This window comes from Oryctolagus cuniculus, chromosome 6 (assembly GCF_051225735.1).
Source record: "Oryctolagus cuniculus isolate XC-2025 breed Fujian yellow rabbit chromosome 6, ASM5122573v1, whole genome shotgun sequence".
NCBI classification, from domain to species: Eukaryota; Metazoa; Chordata; class Mammalia; order Lagomorpha; family Leporidae; genus Oryctolagus; species Oryctolagus cuniculus.
In genome coordinates this window covers 129,142,000-129,157,264 of record NC_142872.1, presented here as the reverse complement: position 1 = coordinate 129,157,264, position 15,265 = coordinate 129,142,000, and positions in this window count along the sequence as shown.

Sequence of the window (15,265 nt, the reverse complement as noted above, 5' to 3'; positions counted from 1 at the left end):
CATCAGAGAGGCAAGGAGCTGTCCCAGAGGTATAGTGACCACAGCTGGTGGGTAGTAGAGAGAAGCAGTCTGACCAGTCTCAGGCAGTTATAGGAGTGCTCACTCCTCGGCAAGTGCCTAACTACCTGCCATCAGGTCAGCGCGGTGCGCCGGCCGCAGCGTGCTGGCCGCGGCGGCCATTGGAGGGTGAACCAACGGCAAAAGGAAGACCTTTCTCTCTCTCTCTCTCTCTCTCTCTCTCTCTCTCTCTCTCTCTCTCTCTCTCTCTCCACTCTTCCTGTCAAAAAAAAAAAAAAAAAATTCATTCCTGATTGTCAGAGAAAGCAAAAACCCAAACGAGTTCCAAAGGCAGGACTGGCTCTATGATTTGCCCTGCCACATGCCAAAAGAACATGAAAGGACTTCGCATATAAAAAGAATTGCAAACCGGTGTCGACAGAGCCATCAGCCAAGAGTGGGACCCTTCTAAGCGCCTGGCCCGGGTGACTGCACAGGTCACAGGTCCGTGAAACCAGCCCTGTATGGAGTGGATGCAGCCACCCCTCCATGTCACGGCAGTCTGGAGGCTGGAATGGAGAGCAGGAACCCACCAGAGTTGCAATCTCCCCAGCTGCAGTTCCCAGAGCCGCCATCACACAGTGACTTCAGATGGTCCCTGTCTGTATATCAGGGGTCCACACTGGGGTTTCAGCAAAGACCTAATGCGGCATTAACATCCAGGCACTTCCAAGCTACACCTCCACGGATGTAATCAAATTACAAGGTAAGATGAGCAGGCCAGATATCATGAGCTATATATTTTATAAGATTTATTTTATTTATTTGAAAGACAGAGTTAGAGAGAGAGGTAGAGACAGAGAGAGAGGTCTTCCATCTGCTGGTTCGCTCCCCAGATAGCTGCAACGGCCAGAGCTGCACCGATCCGAAGCCAGGAGCCAGGAGCTTCTTCCGGGTCTCCCACGCAGGTGCAGGGGCCCAAGGACTTGGGCCATCCTCTACTGCTTTCGCAGGCCATAGCAGAGAGCTGGATCGGAAGAGGAGCAGGTGGGACTAGAACCGGCACCCATATGGGATGCCGGTGCTTCAGGCCAGGGCTTTAGCCCACTGCACCACAGCGCCGGCCCCATGATCTATATTTAAAGATAACATAGAATAAGGGATAAGTGCTTTACAGCACACACAGGACTTGAACATACCCTGTTTCCCAGCCCTAAAGTTAGCCCAGAGTTGGCAATCATTTTAGAAATAGGCTAATTCAATGCACATGTTTTATGATTGAAGCATGTAGCTAAGGCAACTCAGAAACTTCCCAAAAGTCACGTAGCAAGTGTCAAAGCAGGGTTGAAGTGAGGTTGGAAAATTTTTAGTAATACCCTCTTTGCATATTCTAGCCTTCCACAGCCTTGCTAGTGGAAACTGAGGGAAGAATTGTTTATGCCTGAGACAGGGGTTGAAAGGCAAGCAAGAGGCTTTGGTGTCAGGTGTCATAAGGGCAGAAAGAGATGAAAATGAAAAGATCCCAACGGAAAGTTAAATCAGAGTCAGAAAGACTGGCCAGCAAGCTTCCCGTTGGAGGATGATGGCTGGGTTTAACCAAGGAAGCTGTGCCCTTAAGTGACTCCATGTAATTTTGATCCATATACCCTGGTTTTACTCTTTAGAACCTCATATAGCAGGTGCACTCACGTCTTACCTTGGCAATCTTTTTTTTTTTTTTTTCTGTTTGAAAGCAGCACACAACCAAGTGGGACAGTCGTGAAATTTAGAATCAGGAGACTGAATGTTATTACCACTACTCATTCTACTACTGTCCATTCATTCATTTAAAACATTTATTGAGATTCTGCTATGTGCTCAGCTTTGTTCAAGACTACAGGATTTTTTTGTTTTTTAAGATTTATTTTATTGGGGCCGACACTGTGGCGCAGTGGGCTAAGGCCCTGGCCTGAAGCGCCGGCATCCCATGTGGGCACTGGTGCTAGTCCCGGCTGCTCCTCTTCCGATCCAGCTCTCTGCTATGGCCTGGGAGAGCAGTGGAGGATGGCCCACCCATGTGGGAGACCTGGAAGAAGCTCCTGGCTCCTACTTCGGATCGGCACAGCTCCGGCTATTGCGGCCAATTGGGGACTGGACCATTGGATGGAAGACATCTCTCTCTCTGCCTCTCCTCTCCTGTGTAACTCTGACTTTCAGATAAATAAATAAATAAATCTTTAAAAAAAGATTTATTTTATTCATTTGAAAGAGTTACAAAGAGAGGTAGAGCCAGAGAGAGAGAGAGAGAGAGAGAGATAGGTCTTCCATCTGCTGGTTCACTCCCCGACTGGCCGCAATGGCCGGAGCTGTGCTAATCTGAAGCCAGGAGCCAGGAGCCAGGAGCCAGGAGCTTTGGGCCATCTTCTACTGCTTTCCCAGGCCATAGCATAGAGCTGGACTGGAAGTGGAGCAGCCGGGACTTGAACCGACGTCCATATAGGATGCTGGCATTGCAGGCAGTCTCACTCACTACACTGCAGTGCTGGCCCCTTAGGGTGAACTCTTTTTAAGGTTCTTGGTGAGGCCAGTGTTGTGGTGTTGCTTGTTAAGCCTCCGTCTGCAATGCTGGCATTCCACACGGATGCCAGTTTGAGTCCTGGCTGCTCCACTTCTGATCCAGGTCCCGTGTAATGTGCCTGGGGAAAGCAGTAAAGGATGGCCAAGTGCTTGGCCCCTGCACCCATGTTGGAGACCTGGCCCAGCCCTAGAAATTGCAGCCATCTAGAGAGTGAATCAGTGGATGGAAAATCTCTCTCCCATTCTATCTCTCTGTAACTCTTCTTTCAAATAAAGTAAAATAAATCTTTGAAAACAGTTATTAGTACATAATATCTAGTACATTTTATAAAAATCATACCACTTTATATAACCACCATTGTATATGAGGGCTGACATCATTATATCCTCATCAACCTTGAATCTTTATGTATAAAGAAGTTCTGCTACATTTTTAAAAGATTTATCTATTTTTTTGAAAACAGAGTTACAAACAGAGAGAAAAAGGCAGACATAGAGAGAGAAATCTTCCACCCACTGGTTCACTCCCCAAATGACCACAATGGCTGGAGCTGGGCCAATTGAAGCCAGGAGCCAGGAGCTTCTCCTGGGTCTCCCATATGGGTGCAAGGGCCCAAGGACTTGGGCCATATTTAGCTGCTTTCCTAGGCTATTGGCAGGGGGCTGGATTGGAAGTGGAGCAGCCAGGACTCAAACCAGCACCCATATGGGATGCCAGCACTGCAGGCGGTGGCTTTATTTGCTATACCACAACGTTGACCTCATTCAGCTATTTTTAAAACTATGTTTATTTGCCATTCCCAAGTTTATTGACTATTTCCAAGTCTTCCAGCATTTCTGTTCTAGGTCTTTATACTTTGTATTTCATATTGGTTTATTAATGAATTTCTTATTTGTCATAAAAAACCCTTTAAAGATTGACATTTTTTTTTTTTTTTTGACAGGCAGAGTGGACAGTGGGAGACAGAGAGAAAGGTCTTCCTTTGCCGTTGGTTCACCCTCCAATGGCCGCCGCGGACGGCGTGCTGCGGCCGGCGCACCGCGCTGATCCGATGGCAGGAGCCAGGTGCTTCTCCTGGTCTCCCATGGGGTGCAGGGCCCAAGCACTTGGGCCATCCTCCACTGCACTCCCTGGCCACAGCAGAGAGCTGGCCTGGAAGAGGGGCAACAGGGACAGAATCCAGCATCCCGACTGGGACTAGAACCTGGTATGCCGGCGCCACTAGGTGGAGGATTAGCCTAGTGAGCGACGGCGCAAGCCAAGATTGACTTTTTAAAAGTTAATATTTCCTCCTAGGGACATAATTTTTCCAAATCCTCATTTCTGCAAATCCTCTTTTATGTACCACTAAGTTTTAAAATTTTCTTTACTTTTCATAATTTTCTTATATATTTCTTATTGTGGCTATGACACATTTTGCTGCAACTGGGAATGGAACTCTGCCTCCCAAATATTACTCAATTACACTTTTATTTACTTTGTGACAAATTACCACAAACTTGGTGGCTTAGCATAATACAAATTTGCTATCTCACAGCTTTTATGGATCAAAACTGTGTCCAACACAGCTAGCTAAGTCCTCTGCTCACACAAGGATATGGTGTCCAGTAGGGCATCCTTACCTGCAAGCTTGACTAGGGGAAAAAATCCCCTTCCAAGCTCCCTTAGGTTGGCGGAAGGATTCATTTCCTACGGGTCATGACTGATGTCCCCATTTGCTTGCTGTCTGTGGGTTAGTCATCATGCTCAGATACTAGATGTTGGTCTTAGGTTTATCTGGCATTTCAAATCTCTGACTTTTGGAAAGGTGACATTCCTTTTAAGGGATCACATAATTAAGTCAGGCCCACCCAGGATAACCTCCTTTTGATTAATTCCAAGTCAACTGATTAGGGAGCTGAACAACATCTGTAAAATCCCTTCTGCCATGAAATGTAAAATAATTAGGAGAGTGACATAGATCATGTTTCCAGGTTCGTCCACGCTCATACAGGGCTTCTGCATAAGGGGGTAGGGACCTTGGGGGCCATCTTGGAGTTCTGTCTACTCTGTATTGATTAACTATGGCTACAAGTTTTGATTTTTATCACTTGCCTCATTGTAACAAAATACATCACCAGGCTTAGTCCAAAAGATCAAATTAAGATGGTCAATAAAATATTCCAATTATAATAGTGTCAGGAGTCAGCCACCAAAGTTTTACATTTTCTTTTCAGGAAAGCAAATACAAGCAGTTCTCAACTTTTAAAGTGCCAAGAATTCACTATATTTCTCAATCATTCTCATACCAAGTGTATCTTTCAAGTATTAAGGAATGATGATGACTATTTCAGAATATCATATACTTAGTGCCTGCCAGTCAACTACCTTTGTATAGCACTATTAGTCTACTTATTTGACAATTTGATATATTTTCTCTTATTGTTTCATTGAAGGGCAAAAAAAGAAAAAAAATGATGTTACTAATGATAAGGGCTTATAAATAAACTTAGTATAGCTGAAACTGAGATACAAATTAATTGACTGGAAGTGCCAGTTGTTTCAGATCCATGCAACTATCCCTGGAATTAAGACAGAAGAACCTGTGTAGTTGGAGCAACGTAATCCATGCTGGATTTAATGAAGATAATTTCATGCAGAAAATTGCTTTTCCAGATATTAGGGTGCTGAGGCCAACTAAATAGATGTTGCAAGAAGGAGTTACCACCCTAGAGCTGAAGAACAAAAGGGAGGATCTCTCTGTGGGAGGTCCTAGAAACTTGAACTTGGAGGAAGGTCTGCCCCATCAGGATTCATGGATATTGGTCTTTCGACTTCACATCAGAGCAACACAGGGGTTGAGTCACCAGCAGCGGAGGTGACACCAGCCTTCTGGCACTGGTGCCTCTGAGAAGGTGTGGCACAGCTAGTGCTGGACGTGCCAAGAGAAGCTTGAGGCCACAGCCTTGCAGCCCTCTGCCTCTGGCTGAAGATGGGAGGAATCGGTGATGAGAACTGAGTTTCTTTCCCTTACTTGTGCCTTCCTGCCTCTTTCTAGCCTTCAGTTGTCCAATCCTCAGACCATAACAGGAACTTGGCTGGCAAAGACTTCTGGGAAATGTAGTTTTTAGCCTCCAAGTCCAGATGTGAGAGCACATCCAAGGCTTAGAGATGAAAACAATAGAAAATCACTGTGGGATGACATCATAAAAATGAAAGAACACGTGAAAAATGAAGAAAACATTTCCAATAGTGTTTGGGAAAGGTGGAAAGTAACTAGGGAATGCTTTATTTTTCTGAGGTCAAGAAAGGAATTCTCTTCTGTTGAACATTGCTGGCCTCTGTTCTTTCAGAACCACATTAATTTCTTTTGGTGACAGAATCCACTTTTAGAGTAAGGAACTTATTCTGTGAGAGTCAAGTTGGGTTTGACCCACCCCCGTGGTGGTGGGGAATATTATCCAGGCCCAGCATTGGCTGCTAAGACCCCACTCGCTTGGCTATAGTAGTTGGGTCAGAGATGAGCAGATGGCTAACCCAGGCCAATCAGAATTCTCCCTGTAACCCCACCCTCCTTTAAAAAAAAAAAAAAACTATTCTCGGCAAATACTGTCTCTTTCTGCTGGCCTTGCTAAGCTGACAGAACATGAGTTGGAGACTGCCGGTTACTATTCTGTCTGCCTCTGAAGAGATATGGAAAGAAGGAAGACAAAAAGCACCTAAAAATAATTTGAACCTTCTCCTGGATACAGCTTGTACTTTTTCAGTTATATGATTCAATAAATTATTTTTTTCTTATAGCAAATGAGTTGGTTTTACTTTTAAGATATTAGACTTTTATCTACATTTTTCATAAGTACAATATCTTCAAAGGAAATAGGATACTTAAGAGTGGTGACACTGGAATTTAAAAAAAAAGATTTTATTTATTTATTTGAAAGGTAGAGTTACAGACAGAGAGAGTAACAGAGAAAGGTCTTCTGTCTGCTGGTTTATTCCCAAAATGGCTGCAATGGCCGGGGCTTAACTGATCTGAAGCCAGGAGCCAGGAGCTTCTTCTGTGTCTCCCACATGGGTGCAGGGTCTCAAGTGCCTGGGCCGTCTTTTACTGCTTTCCCAGGCAATAGCAGAGAGCTTGATCAGGACTCGAACTGGCCTATTGTGCCCACAGTGCCACTCCCAACACCAGAATTCTGTTTAGAGTTCTTGGCTGAATTCTGATTCATCCACTCAGTGAGCATGACTTTGGACAAGTTACTTAAAATATATTTGAACCCCAGTTCTTCAAGTGGAGATAGCAATAATACCCTTTCACAGCATTGAAGATCAATTGAAAGAATGTGGGCTTATCACAGTTCCTGGTTTTAGAGAATGCTAGTATTATTTTTACTAGATAAATGGAGGATTCCATATAAAATGAAAGGAAGTCATGATTCATTGGATGGCACCCAATTTATACATCATTTGTATCATTCAGGGTCCAATGGGGGAATAGCAACTGCTCTGAGCAGCAGAGGTAATTTAATGTAAGAAACCGGCCACACACACAGGATACAAGGTGAATATAATACAGATAGGCAACCCTGAAGTTGACAATAGAGTAAACAGCTACCGTCCCTGAGCTGGAGACTCAAGGTATCCAGCCAAAGCTGGACCCATGTTGGACTCATCCACCGGAAGCGAACCAGGAAAGAGAGGAAGCCGTTGCCAGAAGAACCACCTGCAGCAGATGAGTCATGGCCTGGCTTTCCTCCCAATCTCACCCTCCGGTCTCTGATGGCTGCACCCAGCTGGAGAGCCCAAAATGGTGGCCTGGGGAAGAGCCTGCTGAAGTCAGAGCACAGCAGGGGAAGCAGGAAGAAAGGGCTTGAGGACCAACAGCACTGATCAGTCCTGAAGGGGGCTCTGGATTCCCCGCTCTGCTGGCTTGGGCTCATGTGCACAGTCAGCCCTAAACCTAAAATCCAACCGCGGGCTAACTTCCTCTATTAACATCCACATTCGTTTATTTCTAAATACCTAGGCTACGAGGCTATTCAGGTCAGTATTAAATAGTCTACCACACCCTGTACAGATAGATGTTAAATACAGAGAACCCTATGAGCTCATGAATGGTTGGAATTTTTATGGTTTTAAGAGAATACAACTAGATAGAAAATTATAGAACCCAAATCAGTGATGAAAGATGCCCCAAAGTCCCTGACCTGTGATTATGGTAAGGACATTCTACACGCATCCTCTTATTTTTGCATATTTCTACAACTGGAAGCTGATATCCTTTGCAGGCCTGAGGGCAAGTGTTGGTCTGTTAGACCTGGAAGGAGGACATTTCATTTCTCTGGAATCACAGCATGCTACACCCTTTCAACTTGGGTAGTCTTTCATTTCCTGTCAAATTTCTTCCTTTTTATTAAGTTACCCGAAGCTGTGCACTCTCTCCCCCTTTTCATTGTGCCCTGTGTACAGAGGTTTTTAAAATCAGCATCCTCAGAACAGACTCTGCATTGTAAGGTTTGCTCAGAAAATTGCTCACCGTGGAGATCTGTGTTTGAAAATGGCCAAGATTAAAGACATTTCTGGGCAGTTCAGATGACTCTTTGCTGCCTGTGTGTCTCTATCAAGGTACAAAGAACTGCCTGTTTTGTGATAAAAGGAAGCCAAAGTAAGCAAGATTTTTGGAATTGCGTCTCAAAAACGTTTAGGTTCATAAAATACATCCAGTTCTCCGATTTCCCTCCACAAACCTCCAACCCCACCAGCTAAATTATAGTCGCTTGTTCTTCCCTTCACTGGTACAGTTGTGATTGTTTTGTTGTAAATGGATTGAAACAAGCTTATAGTATTAAACTCCTCCATCATGTCTCAGGGTTTTTTGGGAAATGACAAGCAAGCAAACAGTTTCCTCTCTCTAAATAAAGAATGCTAAGAAGTGACAAAATGGAATTGACTGGTGACAGGAGAAAGATCAAGAGGTTTGGATATAAAATAAGAAATGGGTAACTGTTCATAGGAAAAAAAACAAGTGTTAATGGAATAATTAATTGTCAATTATGGCACAGAAGTTACCGTTGATAATACTTGCCACTCACTCTGTATAAAATTAAAATTAGATTTAGGCAAACTCCCTTCCCGTGGTTTGAAAACAATCCCTTTACCGTATCACCAGATACTGTAACAGGATTGTCATAACTATCAGAAACACCCTGTTACCACCTTTTCCTCCCAGCAGCTAAACCAATGTTTCCTATTATTGAGGTCACTCTTGACTCCCTGCTTTATTTGTGGATTTTATAAAAAGCATGCTTCAAAATTTATAAGTGCCCCTGGAAGAGACAGCTAATACAATACTCAAGCTGCTGGCACTAAAGACAGAAAAAACTACATGTGTGTGGCAGGGTGGGGGAGGGAGTGGTGAGTAGGGGGAAGGACAGGTTGCATACTGAATTAGTGACTTGTTAACTAATGCCTTGCTGTAAAAAAAAAAAAAAAAAAAAACAAAACTGAAAATGAATAAGGAGAGATAAAATTTCTTGCTTATCCATTAAACAGACATAAGCTTCTACTGATCATAACCATATACAGATTTTCTTTTGGATTTTCGATGCACTGGATCAGATGCTGCTGGTAGTTGTAAGTGACTGTCCTGCTAGGATTGATAAGGGATGACATGGGGCTTGACCCTTACGTGGCTTCATTATGAAATCTCTTCAACAGGGAATGGAGTCCCTGGAATAGGCCTTAATTTTTGAGGTGATTGCTCCCTTGCTCCCAGCAGGAAATCTGCATATCTGTCCTATTCCTACCTACCCTGGTTTTACAGAATGCTATTTTTTATTTTTACTAGATAAGCAGAGGAGTCCATAAAATGAAAGGAAGTCACGATTCAATGGGTGGCACCTTTCTTTTAGGTAGAATTCTTTTAAGATGCAGGCTACAGCCTCAGCATCTGTGCAACACGTCTACAGGAAGCTCTGTTTCTTGGCAATCCTTTTAGGAACCATTTGACCATGTTTCAGGGTGGTGGTTGGATTATTACACTCCTGGGCTAGCTCCTTGTCATGCTGTCCCTCAAGCACTTATCCATGCACACATTCTGCATGTCTACTCTCACTGTGATTATATCGTCCTGTATTTCACAATCATCAGGGCTGGGATGATAGAACAAAAACCAAAAAACAAGAGTAATATTAGTGGCATTGTAAACGCTATAAGAAACAAATACATTCTTAGATTTAAACGGTTTTGCACGTTTGAGAATATTGCTTGAGTCCTGTGGTTTAAGACCAAATTGGCAAATATAGCACAGGAGTGTTTCATGGTGGAGTGAAATAATTGTGAAGAATAGAAACCATCTCAAAAGAAACGGTTGCAAAATTGGAGAATAGTGGCTACGGGGAGGCAAGACACAGAGCTATCTGCAGGGCTGCTCCAGAGGAGACTTGGTCTGCAGTACTCAAGAGATCGGTATGCACTGCGCTTATCTGCTGCATTCCTGGAGCTGCCAAGAAGGGAGGCGATCCTTTGGGGCTGATGCTTTCACTGAGGAAAAGTCCAGCTGTTCTGACCAGCAGGCAGGAGCCTAGGTGCTACCTGGATGGGCAACGATGTCACTGTTTGGCCTCCTGCTTGGGGGTGGTTTGCATAGCATAATTGCAGTTGATCACAGAAGACAAAGATTATGTTCTAACAACAGGATATAGATTGACAATATCTAGAATACCTGAAAATGAGTGTAGTAAGTGACACGTGTATGAAATTGGATGTCTACTCTAAAAACATCATGAGGCATGGCCAGTTTAAGAGTGACACAGCTGTGGAGGGCAGATCCCAGGCTTAAGAGAGCAAGGCAGCTGGTGCCACGGCTCACTAGGCTAATCCTCTGCCTGTGGTGCCCACACACCGGGTTCTAGTCCTGGTTGGGGCGCCAGATTCTGTCCCGTTTGCTCCTCTTCCAGTCTAGCTCTCTGCTGTGGCCCAGGAAGGCAGTGGAGGATGGCCCAAGTGCTTGGGCCCTGCACCTGCATGGGAGACCAGGAGGAAGCACCTGGCTCCTGGCTTCGGATTGGCACAGCGCCGGCCATAGTGGCCATTTCGGGGGTGAACCAACGGAAAAGGAAGACCTTTCTCTCTCTCTCTCTCTCACTGTCTAACTCTGCCTGTCTTTAAAAAAAAAAGAAAAAGAAAAAGAAAGCAAGGTGTAGACATAGCATTTCCTCCCAGCTGTTCATTGTGAAGATGTCCCACCTACCTAGCAACTGTGTTAACCACCTCCCACAATTTGGGTTCTCCTTGATGCATGATGCTCTTTTTGCCTCTGCACTTGAGTCCTCTCCATTACTCCTCGAAGCCATTCATTAATTCAATCAACCAATATTTTTGGAACACCTTCTGTAAATTAGGATCCTGTGCTAGACACTGGAAATATAAAGAGAAAAAAGACATGGTCTTTATCCTCAAAGATCTCTGAGCTAACAAGAAAGACAGATTTATAGAGTTGAGTGCAGAATAGACTGGTAAATGCCTTGGTAGAGGTGAGAGCAGGTTGCTTGAGATGGTGAGAGGAAGAAGAGGAAGCCTTCCTGGAGGAAGTGATACTTCATAATAAAGAGCAGGTTAGAGGTAGGCAAGCAAAAAGTTGACTGGGATTTGGGGAACTGGCATGAAGTGTAATGAAGGGAACGATCTTGATCGAGGTGGGTGGGGGTTAGAGAGTGCCCGGGATCTGAAGTCTATTCTCTCTGACCTGCATGACCAGGGCCATGGGACACAAACCTGCTGTGATGGTGCATACATATTTGTTTCTCAGAAGAAGAAATATTGGGTCTCATTGGTAGAGAGAGACGAGAGACGATGAGGATTGGAACTGCCACAGCAATATCTGGGTTGGTCAGGAGGTGACAATGAGAAATCTAGGAAATGCAAGCATAGATCTTCATGACTGATTGGATATAGAGAGTGGGATGAGAGAGTGAAAAGATCTCCCCTCTCTGGATTTCTAGCCTCGGATATATTCCATGTATTGTAACGCCATGAACTGGGATATGAAGTACAGTCAAGGGACAGCTTTTAGGGCATAAATAAAGACAATTTTTGACCCATTGAGTTTAAGGTACCTGAGCGACATCCACAAATAACTGTCCTATAGACAGGACAGAATGACAATTCTGAAGCTTGGTGGAGGACTCATCTCATAGAGGTGATGCATCAAGCTCAGGTGACTGAGCCTTATTAGATGCCTCCTGCAATGGCATGGATGCCCAAGCATGGAGATGTGCCGTTTTGGAATGGATACAAATCATAAAAATCATGGTGTGCTTCTGGCATAAGGACAGTCTAATGAATGAGTTTGCTCATGTAATGGCCCAGGAATATTGAGAGCTCCAAATGGGTGATAAAAACCATTGAGCTTCATGGCCTGGTCCTTTCTGGAAATGCACATGTCGTGCAATGCCCACCTCCATCCTGGAACTGTGCCCCCACTCCCACCCCTATGTCATCTTGCTCAAGTTGGGTATCACAAAGATGTGAAACACTCAGTTGAAGCATCTTTTGTGGAGAAGCGGAGTCGAGAAACAAGAAACGGAGACCTGGTCATCTGTTTGGGGGTAGGAGTTCCTCAGGCTCTGATGCAGTGAGAAAGCAGTGAGGAGTTGGGCTTATTTATTGGGCTTGTGTCACTGTCATTTCCGGTGGCTTTGGCCAGTTATCTGACATATTGGGCAGGGTTTGCAGCAATGTTTGGGAGCAGCAGGTGCTTTAAGAGGTAGGTTTTTGTCTAAGCTGCATTCTCTAGTTCTGTTTTACCACTAATAAACTGACACTTTGCTCCCATTAGTTTCAGAATCTACAAGCAGGGTGATTAATTTGCCCCTAATCTGCAGTCAGGTCATCATTGTGTACTACAGTAAATCACCCCCCCCACCCCACACATGCTATCATAACCACTCCTCATGCACCTGTTCTCACTCTAATTCAGCTTTTGTAGGAACAGTTGGAACATTCAAGTCAGTCGCCCTTTACTGTGCACTTCTCTTGCTCCACAGTCTTCTAAACCAGAAAGCTCAAACAGCCCCTCTGGGGTCTTTCCACCTCCCCCAGGGACCCCCTCCATAGCATCTATACCATCTCTCCATCTGCCCCCAAACTGCCATTACACATTACTCACTTCCTTCAACTTCACAGCTCACATTGGGCCAGAATTCCTAGTTCCTTAGCCCTAATCTCAGCCAGAGAGAAAGCAATGTGACTACCTGGGGCAAATGGCTGGTGCTTCAGTCAGTCCTCCCCTGGGACATTTTAAGTTTTAAAATTATTAAGCCGGCGCCGTGGCTCAATAGGCTAATCCTCCACCTTGCGGCGCCGGCACACCGGGTTCTAGTCCCGGTTGGGGCGCCGGATTCTGTCCCGGTTGCCCCTCTTCCAGGCCAGCTCTCTGCTATGGCCAGGGAGTGCAGTGGAGGATGGCCCAGGTGCTTGGGCCCTGCACCCCATGGGAGACCAGGAAAAGCACCTGGATCCTGGCTCCTGCCAGGATCAGCGCGGTGCGCCGGCTGCAGCGGCGGCCATTGGAGGGTGAACCAGCGGCAAAAGGAAGACCTTTCTCTCTCTGTCTCTCTCTCTCACTGTCCACTCTGCCTGTCAAAAAAAAAAAAAAAAAAAAAAAAAAAAAAATTATTTACCTGAGAGAGCAAGAGTGCATACCATCTTCTGGTTCACTCCCTAAATGCCTACAATGGCTGGAGCAGAAGCTGGGAACACATACCAGGGCTCCCACTTGGATGACAGGCCCCCAATTACTTTGAGACGTCACCTATGCCCCCCAGGGCCTGCAATGGCAGGATGCTGGAGTCAGGAGCTGGAACTGGGAATCAAGTCAAGAGTCTGATGTGGGATGCCAGCGTCTTAACTGCCGCGCCAGTCGCCCATCCCTATGCTTGTGTTTTAGCACAGCAAACTGTAAACTTAAGTGCTCTGTGACCACAGTGAAAGGAATTTCTGAGCAGGGTGGCTCTACGGCCTACACTGTTTTCCCTGATGCTCTTCCAGGAATAGCCAAAGAAGGGGATAAAAGAGATACTCACAGCTAGGAGCTCTTGGGAGCTGAATTGTCCCTTCAAACTGATTGGGTGAGTCCCTAACCCTCAGTGCCTCAGGATGTGATTGACTGGACACGGAACCTTTGAAGAGGTAGGTGAGTAAGTTAAAATGAAGCCAGTAGGATGGGCTCAAGCCCACCAGGACTGTTGTCTTTACGAGCAGAAATTCATACACACAAAGAGACCCAGGATGTGTGTGCGTAGATGAGACACCATGTGAGACCACAGCCAGAAGGCAGTGATATGCAGGCCAAAGAGAAACCAAGCCTGCTGATACTTTGATCTCAGATGTCCAGCTTCCACGAGTGTGAGAAAATAACTTTGCCGTTGAAGTCAGATATTTGGCAGCATTTTGCTACAGCAGCTCTGGCTTTCTAACTCAGGTGTATAACCCAGAACCTGAGCCAAAAAACCCTCAGGGACTTGAGGTCAGAAAACTCAGGAATGGGTTTCTGCTCGCCCTGGAGAATGGATGGGCTTGATGGATGAGAGCAGGGGCTCTCAAACTGGCTATAACATACCCAGTGCAAACAGTCTAAAACCCAACAATTAGTAGCTAAAGTTATTGCATGCTGTTATGTTTTGAACATGCTGAGAGGAGTGTCATCTGGAAGGCTTATGAAACTGCATTGTGGAACCTCACCTCCAGAGCTTCTGAGTCAATGGGTCTTGAGAGGGGCCTGAGAATCTTCATTTCTTTCTTTCTTTGAGAGGTAGAGTTACAGAGAGAGCAAGAGAAAGAGAGAGCGAGCGATATCTTCCATCCATTGGTTCACTCCCCAAATGGCTACTATAGTTGGAGCTGGGCTGGTCCAAAATGAGGAGCCAGGAGCTTCTTCTGTGGTCCTCTATGTGGGTGCAGGGGCCCAAGGACTTGGGCCATCTTCCACTGCTTTATCAGGCCATCAGCAGGGAGCTGGATAGGAAGTGGAGCAGCCGGGACTAGAACCAGCACCTATATGGGATGTTGGCGCTATGGGCGGAGGCTTAGCCCACTACACCACAGCACCAGCCCCCGAGAATCTGCAGTTCTAACAAGCTCTGATGCTGTTGGTTCAGAGAACACTCATTAGAAATTAAAACAGTAATTTAAAGGTATTTTTATGAGTTTCTTTTAAATCAGCATTAATTAGCCCATTATATGTTAAAACAAATCATATATTTTAATGAAAAATAGCTATATTTTCCCAAACCAAAATGTTTGATGAGAAGAGTGGCATTATTTTGCAGGTTTTTTTTTTTTTAAGATTTATTTATTCATTTAAAAGTCAGAGTTACAGAGGAGGGTCAGAGGCAGAGGGAGATGGAGAGAGATCTTCCATCTTCTGGTTCACTCCCCAAATGGCCACAACAGCCAAGAGCTTTTTCCGGGTCTCCCATGTGGGTGCAGGGGCCCAAGCACGTGGGCCATCTTATGCTGTTTTCTCAGGGCACAAGCAGAGAACTGATTCAGACGAGGAGCAGCCTGGACAAAAACCAGCACCCATATGGGATGTCAGCACCATAGGTGGAGGCTTAATCTTCTATGCCACAGCGCCAGTCCCAATTTTGCAGTTTTTAAAGAAATACTGGTTTAACAGAAAACAGCAGGGTCTCATATCTGCTTTTACATTCCATCCACACAACCCCTTGGAAA